Below are 16,123 nucleotides of genomic sequence, written 5' to 3'. Positions count from 1 at the left end.
AGGTCATTCCAGTGCCAGATTTACGTATAACCTAAACAAGCTATAGCTTAGGGCCCCACTATCTTGGGGGCCTCCCAAAAAATTTAAAGGAGAAACAACAACTGGATGCACGTTTCCAAAATATAAGATAAAAAACCCAAATAAAATAAAACCTACATAGAGCAACAGTGTTTTGTGTTGTGTAGGCTCCTATGAGACTCTAAGTTATTGAAGGTAATGGGGGCCCTTATATGTCCAGCTGTCCTTTGTCAACAACAAATTGTCTCTGTTTTTTGTGTTGAATATATGCTATATTTATAGACCTAATAGGTATCTAAAGCTATTTGCACATGCAGAATGTAGGCACCCTATATATAGAAATGAGCAAACCAGTGATATCAGGGAGCAGGCTAGCAGGCGGGGCCCATTACTTACATCATAGGAGCCTACACAACACAAAACACTGTTGCTCTATGTAGGTTTTATTTTATTTGGGTTTTTTATCTTATATTTTGGAAACGTGCATCCAGTTGTTGTTTCTCCTTTAAATTTTTTGGGAGGCCCCCAAGAGAGTGGGGCCCTAAGCTATAGCTTGTTTAGCTTACATGTAAATCCGGCACGGACTGTGGTACACTTCTGGTCATGTCACCTCAGGAAAGATCATGCAAAGTTGAAAAGAGGAAACAGAATGATGAAGCGGTTTTGAGAAAAGATGTGTAAGACGGGATCTGATGTAAGTTTACAAAATTGCACGTGACATGGAGAAAAGTGGGAAAGGAAAAGCTTTTCTCCCACTCACATAACACTTGAACTTGTGCACATGCCTGGATAGCTCAGTTGGTTAGAGCGTGATGCTGATAATGCCAAGGCTGCAGGTTCGATCCCCATATGGGATGGCTACCTATTCCTGAACTGCAAGAGAGTGGACTAGGTCATCCTCAGTGTTATGTATTGAAGTTCTCACCCTGGCTACCAGGAGTATCGTGTTTGTAGTTTTCACTCAGGTCCATGTCAGTTACTTTAGGCAGGAAACCCTGGGTTGTTGTTGCTACAATGTTGACAGCCAGCTGCCTATAAAAGCAAGCCGGCTGAGCTGTCTGCTGTTCAGTTCTGTTCCAGCTTACAAATAAAGAGCTGCTTTGAAGAAATTGCTGCGTCGTCTGATATGTTCACCCACAACTTAACACTCAGGGTCCCTTCCAACTCTGAAATTCTATGGTTGTGTATGCAATGAAGTTGAATGTTGAAAGATTCAGGAAAGATAGAAGAAATTATTTTCTGCTGTTAAAGTTGCAAAACATCGAAGCATGGGATGGAGCAATGGAGAAATTTCTGAAACAACAATGGGATACCAGCTCCACCCAAGGCATGATGGAGAACAGCAACAACTGGGAAAAGATAGACATAACATTTTACAAAAACCCTTGACAGTAAAGATGCATTTTAAATAAAAGGACACATTCTATTCATATAAAAACATGCTGATTCGCGTTATTCCGCTTTAAGACTGTTTCACTGCTTTTCATTCTGTATTACACCCGCTACTTAATAAAAGCACTGAACTTCTTTCCACTGGTGTCGTTATTGCTGCTGAATCAAAAAGAACTCTTTGTCATAACATCTATATTCTTTTGTTTCCTTTTTATTATTTCCTGTTAAGATCCTGCCTTGTGCTTATTTTGTTTACTTTGCTTGAAAGGACAGGTCCTAGTGAGAAATGACCCCAAAAAATGATCTTGCTTGTTTCCCAAATTCTAAGTTTCTCTTTCTAGCATTTATGCAGAACCCATCCTTCTTATAGGAGAAGTTTATTAAATTTTGCTCACAACACCAGATTGCTGTCCTAATCTTTACATAAAGTATTAAGGAAGTTTTAGCTGTGATTTCCAGGACACGTCTGAGATAAGAACTAGCACCAGGGTCAAGAAAATTAATGGAGGGGTATATTTTATACTAGCTCTTCTGGTGCCATGATCTACAGAAATGAACCACACCAAAAAATCAGATTGACACACGCTATTACACAGGGACCAGCCCTATTTTAAAATTAGGGAGTCCCTCCCCAATCACCGAAAAAATGTTGTTTTCATGGCTGCATGGATTTCACTGGCCCAGAGATGGAAATAAGATAGAGTTCCTACCAGAGAAGAATGGCAGATGAAGCTAATGGATTATGCTGAAATGGCTAAAATGACCAGAAGAATCAGAAATCAGGAAGACCAAGTTTAAAAAGGAACGGGGAAAATTGATAACATATCTTAAAGACCATTGCAATTAGTTAAAATCGTTAGTAGGGTTGGAATATCACTTGTAGTCTAAGGCTGAATTCTGGACATAATGGAAGAGGTAAAGGTTTGGATTATCATAAAAGATGCAGGCCAAGGAGGTAAAGAAACTTAATATGAGAACTAATTGGCCGAAATATTCTGAAATTTTAGAACAAGAAGGTGGTGAATTTAAATTACAAAGTTATGAGAAAATAAAGTCCAAGGTGCGAGATTGGCTCCATTATTTCCAAATAATGGAGGCCTACAAACAAGACAGGAAAATTGGTTTCCAGGTGGAGAAATCGAAATTAGAAACAGATCTGTTAGAACCCAATACTAAGAATTTATCAAGAATGTATAACTTGCTGTTGAAGTGGAATACATTAGATGAGACAGTGAAGTCTGCTATGGTTAAATGGGCATAGGACATAGGTCATGACATTATGTTTGCTGACTGGGAGCAGTTATGGACCACAGGTATTAAATTTACGGCATGTAATGCCTTACGAGAAAACATTATGAAAATGATTTACAGGTGGTACATGACCCCAGTCAAGCTTGCGAAGATTTATCATTTGCCCAATAACAAATGTTGGAAATGTAAAGAGACTGAAGGTACCTTTTTCCACCTTTGGTGGACCTGCCCAAAGATTAAGGCCTTCTGGGAAATGATTTATAATGAAATTAAGAAAGTGCTTAAGTGCACCTTTAACAAAAAACCAGAGGCATTTCTCTTGGGTATGGTTGGCCAGCTGGTGTCGAAGAAGGATAAGAATTTCTTTTTGTATGCTACTACGGCAGCAAGGATTCTTCTAGCAAAGTATTGGAAGACACAAGAGCTACCCACGCTGGAGGAATGGCAGGCGAAAGTGATTGACTTTATGGGATTGGCAGAAATGACCGGCAGAATCCACGACCAAGAGAAAGAGACTGTGGAAGAAGATTGGAAGAAATATAAGATGTATCTTAAGAACTATTATAAAATTGAGGAGTGCTAAAATGCTGAGGGAAAAGAAGACGTAGAATTGCAGCGGAAAATTGTGTTTAATTTTAGGGTGGAATTGAAAAAGAGAATCAATTTTCATTTAAATTGGTTAAGAAGGGTTGCTGAATAATGGTTCAAAATCAAGGATGCAAAAAGGGAAAGGTATGGGGAAGTCCGGGAAAAGAGGGTTATGGAAACAAGGTTAAGAAAAAATGATTTTTTTTTGTATTTGTTTTTATGTTGCTTTTGTTTATGTTAAAAATTTGGAAATTAATAAAAATTTTATTTTTTAAAAAAATATATCATAAAAGATGCAGGAGAAATTGATTAATAATAGGACCCACAAAGGGGAGGATGGAAGTCCAGGAGATTCCTTAGAATCTTGTTTTTATGATTTATGCTTGATATATCTCTGTAAAATTTTAAGTTGAAAAACCAAATAAATATTTTGTTAAACAAAAAATAAAAAAATATTGTTTTCATTTATTTATACAAGAATAAACAATCAACCCTATTAAACATGTGGTTGCAGACGTAGATTTAGGGGAGCACAAGCGGAGTAGCCACATTGGGTGCACAGACAATGAGGGTTTATTCTCAAAGCCCAGTAAGCAAGTATCTACTTGCTTAGAGAATAACTTGCACCTAAATATTAGTAAGACAAAGGAGATGGTGTTGGACTTCTGGAGGAAGAGAGGGTAACCTGCCCCATTGTATATTGGGGGGGGGGCTGTGTGGAGAGAGTCTCCTCCTTTAAATTCCTGGGAGTTTACCTTAGTAAGGACTGCACTTGGAAAATCAACATAACTCAGGTGGTCAGAAAGGCCCAGCAGAGACTCCATTTCCTCAGGGTCTTGCAAAAGAATAATGTTAAACAACAACTGATGAACTCCTTTTACTGGTCCACAACAGAAAGTGTCCTTTCTTATTGTATCACAGTGTGGTATGTTGATTTGACAGCCATGGACAGAAAGTCTCTACAGAGGGTGGTGAATACAGCACATGATATCATGGGCTGTCCCTTGAGTCTGCTAGATGATATCGCAAGGGATCGTTGCCTTAGGAGAGCGAGAAAAATTCTCAGGGATGACTCACACCCCAGCCATCACCTCTTTAATCTTCTACCATTGGGCAGGACATATAGAAGTATAATCAGCCATACCAACAGGCTAAAAAATAGCTTCTATCTGTGGGCTGTTAGGCTGTTGAACGGAAAATAACATAGCGAAATTGACTTGCGAGGTGGTGTGTTGCTCAATAAGAGATTGAGTGTTTGTGGGGGGAGGCTTGTACAATGGTTGTACAATGAGAATAAAGGTATAATTATTATTAAGTGCTCGCTTTGCGAAGGAGGTAGGAGGGTTCTGGGACCCTGCCAGAGGCTCGTGCCTCCTTCCCAAAGCTCATCTTAAGCCACCGCCACGAGGGCTGGCGGGAGGGCATCAAATGTTGGCCTCGCAACAGGGTGACATATCACCAAGGTGGTTGATTGGGTGGGGGGAGAAAGAAATGCTGTATCTCCTCCCACCCTTCTCCTGATTATACCACAGAGAGCAGAATTGAACCTTGGTGAGAGGAGAGTTCAGTCCTACAGGTAACACACCAGCAAAGTAGATCCTTTAGAAGTGGCCACCTTCTCCTCCTTCCTCCACCATGGCTCATTTGCCCTGCCTTTTGACAGTGCTGGATCACTCTGGGTGGGACAGCTTGTGATCTGGGGCTAAGCTTTCTCCAGATCCAGTGTATCATCCTAATTAAAAAAGGTAAAGACCCCTGACAGTTAAGTCCAGTCACAGACAACTCTGGGGTTGTGGCACTCATCTCGCTTTACAGGCTGAGGGAGCCGGTGTTTGTCCCCAGACAGTTTTTCCGGGTCATGTGTCCAGCATGACTAAGCCACTTCTGCCGCAACGAACACTGTGACAGAAGCCAGAGCACACGGAAATGCCGTTTATCTTCCCACCTTAGCGGTACCTATTTATCTTCTTGCACTGATGTGCTTTTGAACTGCTAGGCTGGCAGGAGCTGGGACCGAGCAACGGGAGCTCACCCCGTCGTGGGGATTCAAAGCCTTCTGATTGGCAAGCCCAAGAGGCTCAGTGGTTTTTAGACCACAGCGCCACCCGCGTCCCTATCGTCCTAATTATTAATGAACTAATGCCAAGATTTCCCTGGATAATATGATAATTGCTTTTCCTGTCCTTCCCTCCGTCTTGAAAAAAGGTATTGTTCTATATTACAGCATTTCTATATATTTTATATTCAGACTTTTGCTGAAAAGGTTTGCTCATAGCAAAACAGCTTGTACATTTTATCTTTTTATAGCTTTGTGTGGCCTATCATTCCGTAGTTCTGTTATAAATGTATTTAAAAATATGGAATAACCTCACTTGACTTCCTTATGTATATATTTTGCAAACACAGCAGTCCTATGTGACATAATATGATTCCCTTCATTATGCAATATTAAGAGTTCCAACAAGATGCTTACAGTGCAGTTGACTGCAGTATTTGGAGATCTAACAACTAGCTTATGTATGAAATTGCACATGAATCAGAGCACTGGTGGCTAAGCAACCTGTAGAAAACCCAAAAATTACCTAATTGAGCCCTTTTCTCCACTTCCCACTGCAGCTTTCTGGGACAAAAACTGAACAGTGTGTCCTGTACTTAGTTTTAACATTCGATTTTTACTGAATTACACAACAATGTAAATCATCTTCCTCTTTCCTCTTTCTGCTTCTTCCTCCTGTTGCCCGCAATATTAAAGCGTGCTGTTTTAGCAGAATCCGGCCACATTTCCAGAGTACAGATAGAAGTCAGAGACACGCCAGAACTCATCATCCTCGCGTGTAACGTAAGTACAACAAGGTGGGGCAGGAGGGTTGCCATCTCCCGTTTTCCTGATGGGGAAACAGTCTTAGAATAGATGCACAACAGGAGAAATTTAGTAAGTGCAACTTCACTCATCACTGTATCCCCTTCAGGGGGAAAACTGCCTCTGTCCCAAATGCAGCTGTTAAAAAAAAGCATAGGTTGGGGAAAGAGAGAAAGAAAGGGAGCAGTAACAGTTCTACACAGAGAGGAGAGTAAAGGCTGGAGGACCCGAGGTAGGTAGTTCAACTTTGGAGAAGAACAGCTTTGTTTGTTCCTGACTCTGGTAGATTCCACTAGTTAAGCCCATTCTCTTCGCTTTCCACATTGATCTGCAATTTTCTAAAGGTCCTCAGAGAAAACACATGTACGTACATATTTTTGAAAGCATTTCCCCACAGAATAAGGCATGGGCAGAATTATTTTCTCTTAAAATGATTACTTTTAATTTTTTTATGCGTTTTGGTGGGATTTGATATTTTCTTGAGGTGGCAGCTGGATTGCAAAAATCAGAAGTAATGATGCCCTTTTCCAAAGCATCAATTCAGGAGGTGCAGAGCTGGCCAGTTGCCATTGGAACTGACAAATAGCAAACGACTCTAGCGTCTGAGGCCTAAATCACATCCATTTCTGCTTCTAGTCTCTCTTGAGTTAGACCCTTAGCACCAAGGCTATCCTAATGTGTGAGGGAATAGGACTCTGAATACCAGTTTCTGAGAATCACAAGAGTGCAGTTGTGATCAGGTCCTGTTCTGGTTATCTCCCGCTTGGACTACTGCAATGCGCTCTGTGCGGGGCTACCTTTGAAGATGACTCAGAAACTACAACTAATCCAGAATGTGGCAGCTAGACTAGTGACTAGGAGTGGCTGCCCAAACCTACATTGGCTCCCACAATTCAAAGTGTTGGTGCTGACCTTTAAAGCCCTAAATGGCCTCAGAGCATTTAAGAGCATCTCCATGCCCATCGTTCAGCCCAAACACTGAGCAGGGCCATCTTACCCATAGGTGCTAGGGGTGCAGGGCATCTGGGCTCTGGGCTCTGAGGGGCGCCAGGCCGAGAGCATGGGGCCCGAGAGTTGTCTGGTCTTTATTACACATTTGTTCTGAATGTTCATGGAACTGTTATATGACAATGAACATTCACCCTGGGTTGCTTGTGCAGTAGTTATACACCCTCCTGGGGGGGGGGGGATCATTTGTTCATCCCATATTTTTCTGTGTATTTTCCTAACCATGAAGAGTCTATTGCTTTTAATTCAAAAAATAGATTCATTGCCCTTAATGCTTTAATTCACTTTAACTGTGCAAATCTAAGTTTCATGTGTTAGAATTCCTCCTGTGAAAGTACTGAGAGGACCATAGATTCCAAACCCATATGAATGAATGATAAGGGAATGATCTTTTGGATCCTTAATATCTCTACAAAATAGCTTAGAGCTAGAATTTGTGACATCTTCGGGCTGGGAGAGATTTTCAGCAGGGAGAAAGAAGCTGCGTTTTATAAAATGGCCCCCTTTATACCACTGTTAAGCTAGAGGAGAAGCCCGTCCTGCGCTATGTACTTTGAAGGAAACTCTACTCTCCCCGGAAGGATCTACCTCACCCTTCCAGCTTCACGTTTTTCCACTGTGTAATCTAAACTCAGTTTGTGAAACAGCATTTCGTCATCCTTGGTTATGTTTCCACCTCACACCAAGAAAGAGCTTAAGCTAACCTTCTTGAGGCTTGTGGACATCTTCGGCTTTCACAAGGCAGAAAAAGGACCTGCCTTTACCAAAACAGCTTAGCTGGGGGGTTAATTTGATGGGTAAAAAGAAAAAAAACCAAACCACAGGAAAATGTGGAAATGTGGAGCAATTCACTTGAAAGAAGGAAAAATGGAATAAAACTGAAATCGACCGATTCACTTGTCTCTAATGCAGAGCCACATACTCCCCCTCCCCTTCCACTCTCCTCCCAATAAAAAAATATATACATTCTTTTATCAGATGTTAGGAATTGTTTCCCCCCCTTTTTCTTTTCATTGCCATTTTTTACAGGGGACCTGGGCATGGTGTCAAGTTAAGTGTGACATCGTTTGGGTGGCTGGAATCTCAGTTGGCATTATGTTTTGCAACACCCCCAGTGGCTCTGCTGGAAAAGAAAGTTAAGAAACAGTTCAAAACCAGGCAGAGAGCCTCATGGGCATGGCAGCAAGTCTTCTGACATGCCATCATGCCCATGGGTGTCACATTAGAGACCGTTGCCCTAGATCACGGATGTCCAACCAGTCAACTACGATCGACAGGCCAATCCCCGGGTGATAGCGGGGTAGAAAGAGCATCTGGCCCTGCCCCCTCACTCTGTCCTTCAATCGTGCACGATTGCAAAAATGGAAGATGGAGACATCACTGCCGGGTTTAGTACCTGGGGAGCATTTTATGGCACATCCCCCCCTAAAAATAGCTCAACAACTTTGGGTCCCCTCCAATGGGTAGATCACTGCTATTTTTTCCCCGGGGAGTAGATTGCAGTCTCTTGGGAGTTGGACGTCCCTGCCCTAGATCATCAACTTGAAGAAGGCAGCATCTCTTGAAGCAAAGTGTAGAACCAACCTTTTTAAAAACGAATTCTGGAGAATGGATCATAGGTACACAGGAAGTGGTCTTGTACAGAGTCAGACCATATCTAGCTCAGTATTGGCAATGGCTCTCTAGGGTTTTGTGTAGCATTCGCTACCAACCCAGATGGCTGTATAATCCTATGCCCTTCTAAAATGTGTGGTTTTGGGCGGGGCTGGGGCTATTGGGTTGTTACTTTTGTTATGTATTTTGTGGTTTTATATCTTGATTTTATTCTGTGAATAAATTTATAAATTCAATAAATAAACATAACAATAAAAACCATCCTAGAAGGGCTGTGACTATAAGGAGGATGACTGAGGGGGCATGGCTGTGAGGTGACATGGCTGCAAGTATCATAAAGGGACCCTATACTTTATTAATTTAGCACTACACTCCTGTGCAAACACCCTTTTGACTGAGCCAGGTTTCCACCAGCCACATAGTTGGTGTCTTATGGGGCACGTGGATGTATCTTGGATAAAATGGCCTGATAGGTGAAATTGGGAGGCGTGGTGAGTCTAATTAGTGCTAGGGACTAGAGGCTGCCCACCCCTTCTCTAGAGACATTTGATTGTCTTCTGTGGGAAATGGATGGATATTAATCTGATCCAGCCAAGGAATAGGGACCTTGGAGCTCCTCTGGTCCAACCCCTTGCTCAGCTCCTTATGCTCTTCTCAGTCTCTCTCTCTCTTTTTCCACGTAGGAAAAGAAAGAAAACACGACTGCCGAGTCTCCGTTGGAGGGAATGGAGTACACAACTCTATCGCCAGTTTTCACTGTTCCCGACAATGCTTCTAATGCCTCAATTGTCCCCTCTCTGGGGAAGAAGGCCAATGGAGGGACCTATGACTTGTACAAGTGGATCAATATTATCACTATGATCATCTACAGCCTCGCCTTCTTGCTGGGAGTCATTGGTAATGGGCTGGTCATTTTCATCACCGGCTTCCGTATGAAGAAGACGGTCAACACAATTTGGTTCCTCAACTTGGCCATTACTGACTTCACCTTCACCTTCCCTCAGCCCTTGACTGTTGTCTATATTGCCCTGGATGCTCATTGGCCATTTGGCCTGGTGATGTGCAAGCTGATCAGCACGCTTGCTTTCTTCAACCTCTTTGCCAGTGTTTACCTCCTCATGGTCATCAGTATCGACCGATGCATTTCTGTGTGGTGCCCTGTATGGTCTCGGAACCACCGGACCCCCCGGATGGCTTCCTTTGTGTCACTGGGTGTTTGGATCCTGGCTCTGGTGCTGTGTTCACCTTACTTACATTTCAGGGACACCGCCCCATCCCCCAACGATCAGAATGTGATCAACTGCTTTAACAACTATGGCAAGACCAGGGAGGAAGTGAATCTCAACCGACAAGCTCTCATCATCAGCCGGTTCATCTTTGCCTTCGCCATTCCCTTCAGCGCCATCCTCGTTTGCTACGGGGCCATTGTCCTGAAGCTGAGGAGGGACAGTTTGGCTCAATCGAGCAAGCCCTTCAAAGTCATCACAGCTGTGATTGTGGCCTTTTTCATCTGTTGGTTCCCTTATCACGTCTTCTCTTTCCTCGAGACAAAACTTCTCATGCAGCCTGAGCTGTTGGGGGTTTTGCGTATTGGCTACCCCTTTGCCTCCAGCTTGACGTTCATCAACAGCTGCCTCAACCCAATCCTGTATGTCTTCATGGGACACGATTTCAAGGAGAAGCTGAAACACTCCCTCTTCTCTGCCTTTGAGAATGCCTTTTCTGAGGACAGCAGCCAGAGCACTTCCAGAACCAAGGACAAGTCCTCGATTGAGTTCGATGCCCAGCCATGAATACTGTTTTTTTCAATTGTTTTTATTAAAGATTTTCTTGAATTAAAAAAATACATACAGTGTCTCTGTTTTTCCAACTAAAGCATCCATGACAGATGGCTACCCAACCACTGCTTAAAAACCTCCAATGGAGGAGAGACCTTTCCGCTGTTGAACAGCTCTTACTGTCAGAAAGTTCTGGTGTTTAGTCAGACTCTCCTTTCTAGTTACTTGAAGCCATTGGTAACTGTGCTGTGCTAAAGGTGCTGAGATGTGTAAGGAGACCCCTATCTTCCTGCCAGAGCTCCTTGTGAAGAGGAATTGATTGTTAAATCAATCTGGCAACTGTAGCTTTGTGAAGGGAAGAGGTGTCTCCTATGAACTCTTAGCACCCTTAAGAAACTACCACCCCCAGGATTTGTGTAAAAGATATACCTGCTGCGTATCTCTCTGTCATTCTTCTGTTAAAGAAATGTTAGGTGTCAATGTAGCCTCCCCTTCCAAGCTAGGTGTGCTTACCTTATAACCAAAATAAGGAATCCTTCTGCCTCTGTTTCCCTCCTGTAGGGTGGCATCTTGCAGGATTTTGCTAGAATATGTCTCGTCAGAGTGGTGCATGCTCCAGTTATCTCCCACTTGGACTATTGCAATGCGCTCTACATGGGGCTACCTTTGAAGGTGACCCGGAAACTGCAACTAATCCAGAATGTGGCAGCTAGACTGGTGACTGGGAGTGGTCACCGAGACCATATAACACTGGTCTTGAAAGACCTACATTGGCTCCCAGTACGTTTCCGAGCACAATTCACAGTGTTGGTGCTGATCTTTAAAGCCCTAAATGGTCTGAGGACTTCCGGGTCGGCGCCATCGCCAAATGGCGGACTCCCTCCGAGCTCCGGAGGGAGTCAGCTGGGTAGGGGTCGGGTCCTGCCGTGCCGGCGACGCGGGGACCCTCAAAAACCATGGGCGGAGATGCCCATGGACTTGGTGACTCGGCGGGCACCGTTTGCGCCCCCCCCGACCCGCGAAGGAGCCTTTTTAAAGGCTGCAGAGCGGGTGATGGGGGGGTGTGGTGCTGTGAGTCCAATGCTTCCCCTGCCCAGCGAAGCCGCATGCCATTCGGCGGAGAGCAACGACTTCTTTGAAAATTTCGGATTTGGACTAAAAGGAACAACCCGTGAGTAAATTGATTGGACTTAAAAGGGAAATTTGATCTTTGAATTTGGAGCGAGCGGGGGGAGTGCAAAAAGGAAGTCCGCCCCCCCCCCTGTTGTAGATGGCTCAACGCAAGGATTTGACAACTAAGATCGAGAGATGAACTTGTTTACCTGAAAAAAAGGGAAGGGAAATTACAATAATTGTGCTGGAGGAGAAGACTGATTTGTGGGAACTAAAATGCAACCCCCCCGGGAACCGGGAACGATCCGCTATGAGAGACTGGTGAAGAGACACAGAAACTTTGACAGCTGTCAAAGTAGCTGTCAAAGCAGGAAAATAAAAGAGAACTTTGTTACGATGGCTTTGCTGGTTAGATTTGTTACAATTTGGACATAAATTATTGGAAATAAAGGCAACAAGTTATTTGACTTTTGGGTCTGATTTTGAAAGAAATTAAGTTACCATATTCCCTCTAGAGGGAGGCTGGGACATTGCAACAGTAGCAGCAAGTGGAAAAATACTATGAATTTGAGCAGGATCTGTTATCTCTTGGGAAAGCTGCAAAAACGAAGCATTATTTTGTCTACAGAGGTTTCTATACTAAAGGAGACAATGGATTTATCTATTGAAGAAAGGAAGGGACTTGACGCAAGTTATGTTCCTGAATAACAAAAGCCTCTGTGGAAAACAAGAAGTTTCTGAATTAGAAGGTTTCTGCAGCAGAACAGGAAAAAGCAACCTGAGGAATAAGAGCTGGACCAAATTTGAAGCCGGAGTATTTGGAACATCCAGACTTTAAAAGGACCAAGAAATAGAATTTAAGTTAGACTCTTAAACATAGAGGTCTGGATGGAAGAACAATGACTTTTTCTGAGAGTTTTTTCGAGATTGGACTTTCTGAAATTAAAAGCTATCAAAAGACGGCAAAGTGGAGTTGAGATATAGACGTGGATACACCAGGCTGGCAGTAGACAATGGATGAACTTTGGGGATTGGAACCGGGGAATGGGGGGGGGGAGAGATTTGGAATCCAAAGGCTGTAAAATTATATATTATTTCTTTCTTTTCTTTTTTCATGTTTGTTGTTTGAAAATAGGGGAATTCGTGGAAGGGAAATGGGGTCGATCTTAGGGAATTATATAAAATATAAGGAGAAATGGTTCATTAAGATAAATAAGATAAATTAATTTGGAATAAATGGGTTATTTAAAATTACAAATAAGGTTTTAAAATTTGGGGTAAGAATCTGTGGAATCAATTTAAGGGAAATGGAATACAAGAGGGGGAGGGGGGGGAGTCCGGGAAAGATGCCACTGAAACCAAGTGTAAATCATATTTGTTTTTTCTTTCTTTCTTGCTATCTTTCCTTTTTATTCTGGAAAATTTTTAATAAATATTATTAAAAAAATAAATAAATAAATAAAGCCCTAAATGGTCACAGCCCAGTATACCTGAAGGAATGTCTCCACCCCCATCATTCAGCCCAGACACTGAGGTCCAGCTCTGAGGGCCTTCTGGTGGTTCTCTCACTGCAAGAAGTGAGGTTACAGGGAATCAGGCAGAGGGCCTTCTCAGGTAGTGGCACCCACCCTGTGGAACGCCCTCCCAGCAGATGTCAAGGAAATGAACACTATCTGACTTTTAGAAGACATCTGAAGGCAACCCTATTTAGTAAAGGTAAATGTACCCCTGCCCGTACGGGCCAGTCGTGTCCGACTCTAGGGTTGTGCGCCCATCTCACTTAAGAGGCCGGGGGCCAGCGCTGTCCGGAGACACTTCCGGGTCACGTGGCCAGTGTGACGAAGCTGCTCTGGTGATCCAGCACCAGCGCAGCACACGGAAACGCCGTTTACCTTCCCGCTATAAAGCGGTACCTATTTATCTACTTGCACTTAGGGGTGCTTTCGAACTGCTAGGTGGCCAGGAGCTGGGACCGAAAGACGGGAGCTCACCCCGCCGTGGGGATTTGAACCGCCGACCATGCGATCCGCAAGTCCTAGGCACTGTGGTTTTACCCACAGCGCCACCCGCGTCCACCCTCCCATCAGATGTCAAGGAAATGAACAACTATCTGACTTTTAGAAGACATCTGAAGGCAACCCTATTTAGGGAAGTTTTTAATGTTTTATCATGTTTTTAATATTGTGTTGTGAGCCGCCCAGAGTGGCTGGGGAAACCCAGGCAGATGGGCAGGGTATAAATAATAAATTATTTTTATTTTTATATAATCTGAAAGGCATTTATATAAGCATAACTTTACAGGAAACAATGTGTGTAAGCTCATAAGAATTCTTAGAGGTATCAGTAAATACACTAAGGATTCTTAGAGCAAAAATAGATAAGTGGGATTGATGGAGAATCAGTTATCAAGAAGAATGACTGCAACATACTAAAAAAATTCCTTCCAGTAGCACCTTAAAGACCAACTAAGTTAGTTCTTGGTATGAGCTTTCGTGTGCATGCACACTTCTTCAGATACACTGAAACAGAAGTCACCAGACCCTTCTATATAGTGAGAAGGTGGGGAGGGGTATTACTCAGAAGGGTGGTGGGATTGGTTGATTGGCAGATAGCTGTGATGAGCCAGGCTCACCTTCTCACTATATAGAAGGGTCTGGTGACTTCTGTTTCAGTGTATCTGAAGAAGTGTGCATGCACACGAAAGCTCATACCAAGAACTAACTTAGTTGGTCTTTAAGGTGCTACTGGAAGGAATTTTTTTAATTTTGTTTTGACTATGGCAGACCAACACGGCTACCTATCTGTAACTGCAACATACTAGTCATTCAGTTTCAGCTAAAGTTTTTGGTGCCTTTGCAATCTTTGAATGTGTCAGAGAGTTTGAAAAGCCCCAACAATTTTGAGATGAGTGAGGTTGCTAGTGAGTAAGGGTGGACCACACAGATTGGGCACCAGAGGCAGCTAAGGTGTGCTTGGACACCTGGTCTCCTAGATCAGCGTTCTTCAACTTTGGGTCCCCATATATTGTTGATGTCTATCCAGGCATCCCTGGCCAGCCTAGGTCAAGGATGGTGGGAGTTCTAGTCCAACAACATATGGGGACCTGCTTGAAGTGATTCTCTTCTCAACTATGGAAGATGTGGTCTTCAGATGGGTAATGGTGGAAGTTGAAGCATCGCTGATCTAGGTCAGGGTGGGAACCTGCGTCCCTTCACGTGCTGCTCAACTACAATGGCCCTCTTCCCTGACAGGTGGCTAGGCTGACTTGTGTCAATGGGAGTTGGTGACTTTGGTAATCTTTGCACAGCTGCAGGCGCTCCACCTCTGATCTATCGGGACTACTTGATAGAATGCTGGATAGGCAGAAGAAAGACCAAAGCCTGGTGATAGAGCATCTGCATTGCAGGTGAGTAGTCCCATTCTGTGCCCCTGATTATCGCCTGGTGATAGAAAGTGGAAAGCAAGGGAGATGAGTGCATCTACAACAAGAGGGAATTCCACAATTGGGGGTGGGGAATGACCAAGAAGACCCTGCTACAGCTGTTACGGGGCTCTATCATCTATCTATCATCTATCTATCATCTATCTATCATCTATCTATCATCTATCTATCTATATCTATCTATCTATCTATCATCTATCTATCTATCATCTATCTATCTATCTATCATCATCATCATCTATCTATATCTATCTATCTATCTATCTATCTATCTATCTATCTATATCTATCTATCTATCTGTATCTATCTATCTATCATCATCATCTATCATCTATCTATCTATCTATCTATCTATCATCTATCTATCAATCATCTATATCATCTATCTATCTATATCATCTATCTATCTCTATCTATCTATCTATCATCTATCTATCTATCATCTCTATCATCTATCTATATCTATCTATCTATCTATCTATCTATCTATCATCATCTATCTATCTATCATCTATCTATCTATCTATCTATCTATCTATCTATCATCTATCTATCTATCTATCTATCATCTATCTATCATTTATGTATCAATCATCTATCTATATCATCTATATCTATCTATCTATCTATCTATCTATCTATCTATCTATCTATCTATCATCTATCTATCTATTTATCATCTATCTATCTATATCTATCTATCTATCTATCTATCTATCTATCTATCTATCTACTATCTATCATCATCTATCATCTATATATATATCTATCATCTAGCTATCTAGCTATCCTCCCAAGAAAATTTTGAGATATGGGCTAGCAATACTGGAAGAGGCATTTCTGCATGAGCCATTGTGAACCAGGGTTGCCAGCGTTTCCTCCCAGGGTGGTGAAGTTTCAGCATGCTGGCCACAGATGCATACTCTCTAACATTTCTCCAATGAAAATAGGAATTGCTATTTAACAGCAGCAGCAGCAATAATAATAATAATAATAATAATAATAATAGTAGTATTTATACTACACCCATCTGACTGGGTTGCCCCAGGCACTCAAGT

The 16,123-nt window shown here is 42.6% G+C and overlaps 1 pseudogene across 1 annotated transcript; it reads left to right on the top strand.

Annotated features, from left to right (window-relative positions):
- Positions 1–6,004: 6,004 nt before the first annotated feature.
- Positions 6,005–10,575, top strand: LOC307221586 (chemerin-like receptor 1 pseudogene; annotated as a pseudogene). Its single transcript, XR_013843845.1, has 2 exons — positions 6,005–6,092; positions 9,415–10,575. The product of XR_013843845.1 is annotated as a chemerin-like receptor 1 pseudogene (transcript).
- The last annotated feature ends 5,548 nt before the right edge of the window (positions 10,576–16,123 follow it).

This window comes from Podarcis cretensis (assembly GCF_951804945.1).
Source record: "Podarcis cretensis genome assembly, chromosome: 8".
NCBI classification, from domain to species: Eukaryota; Metazoa; Chordata; class Lepidosauria; order Squamata; family Lacertidae; genus Podarcis; species Podarcis cretensis.
This window is presented reverse-complemented; position numbering and strand designations above follow the sequence as displayed.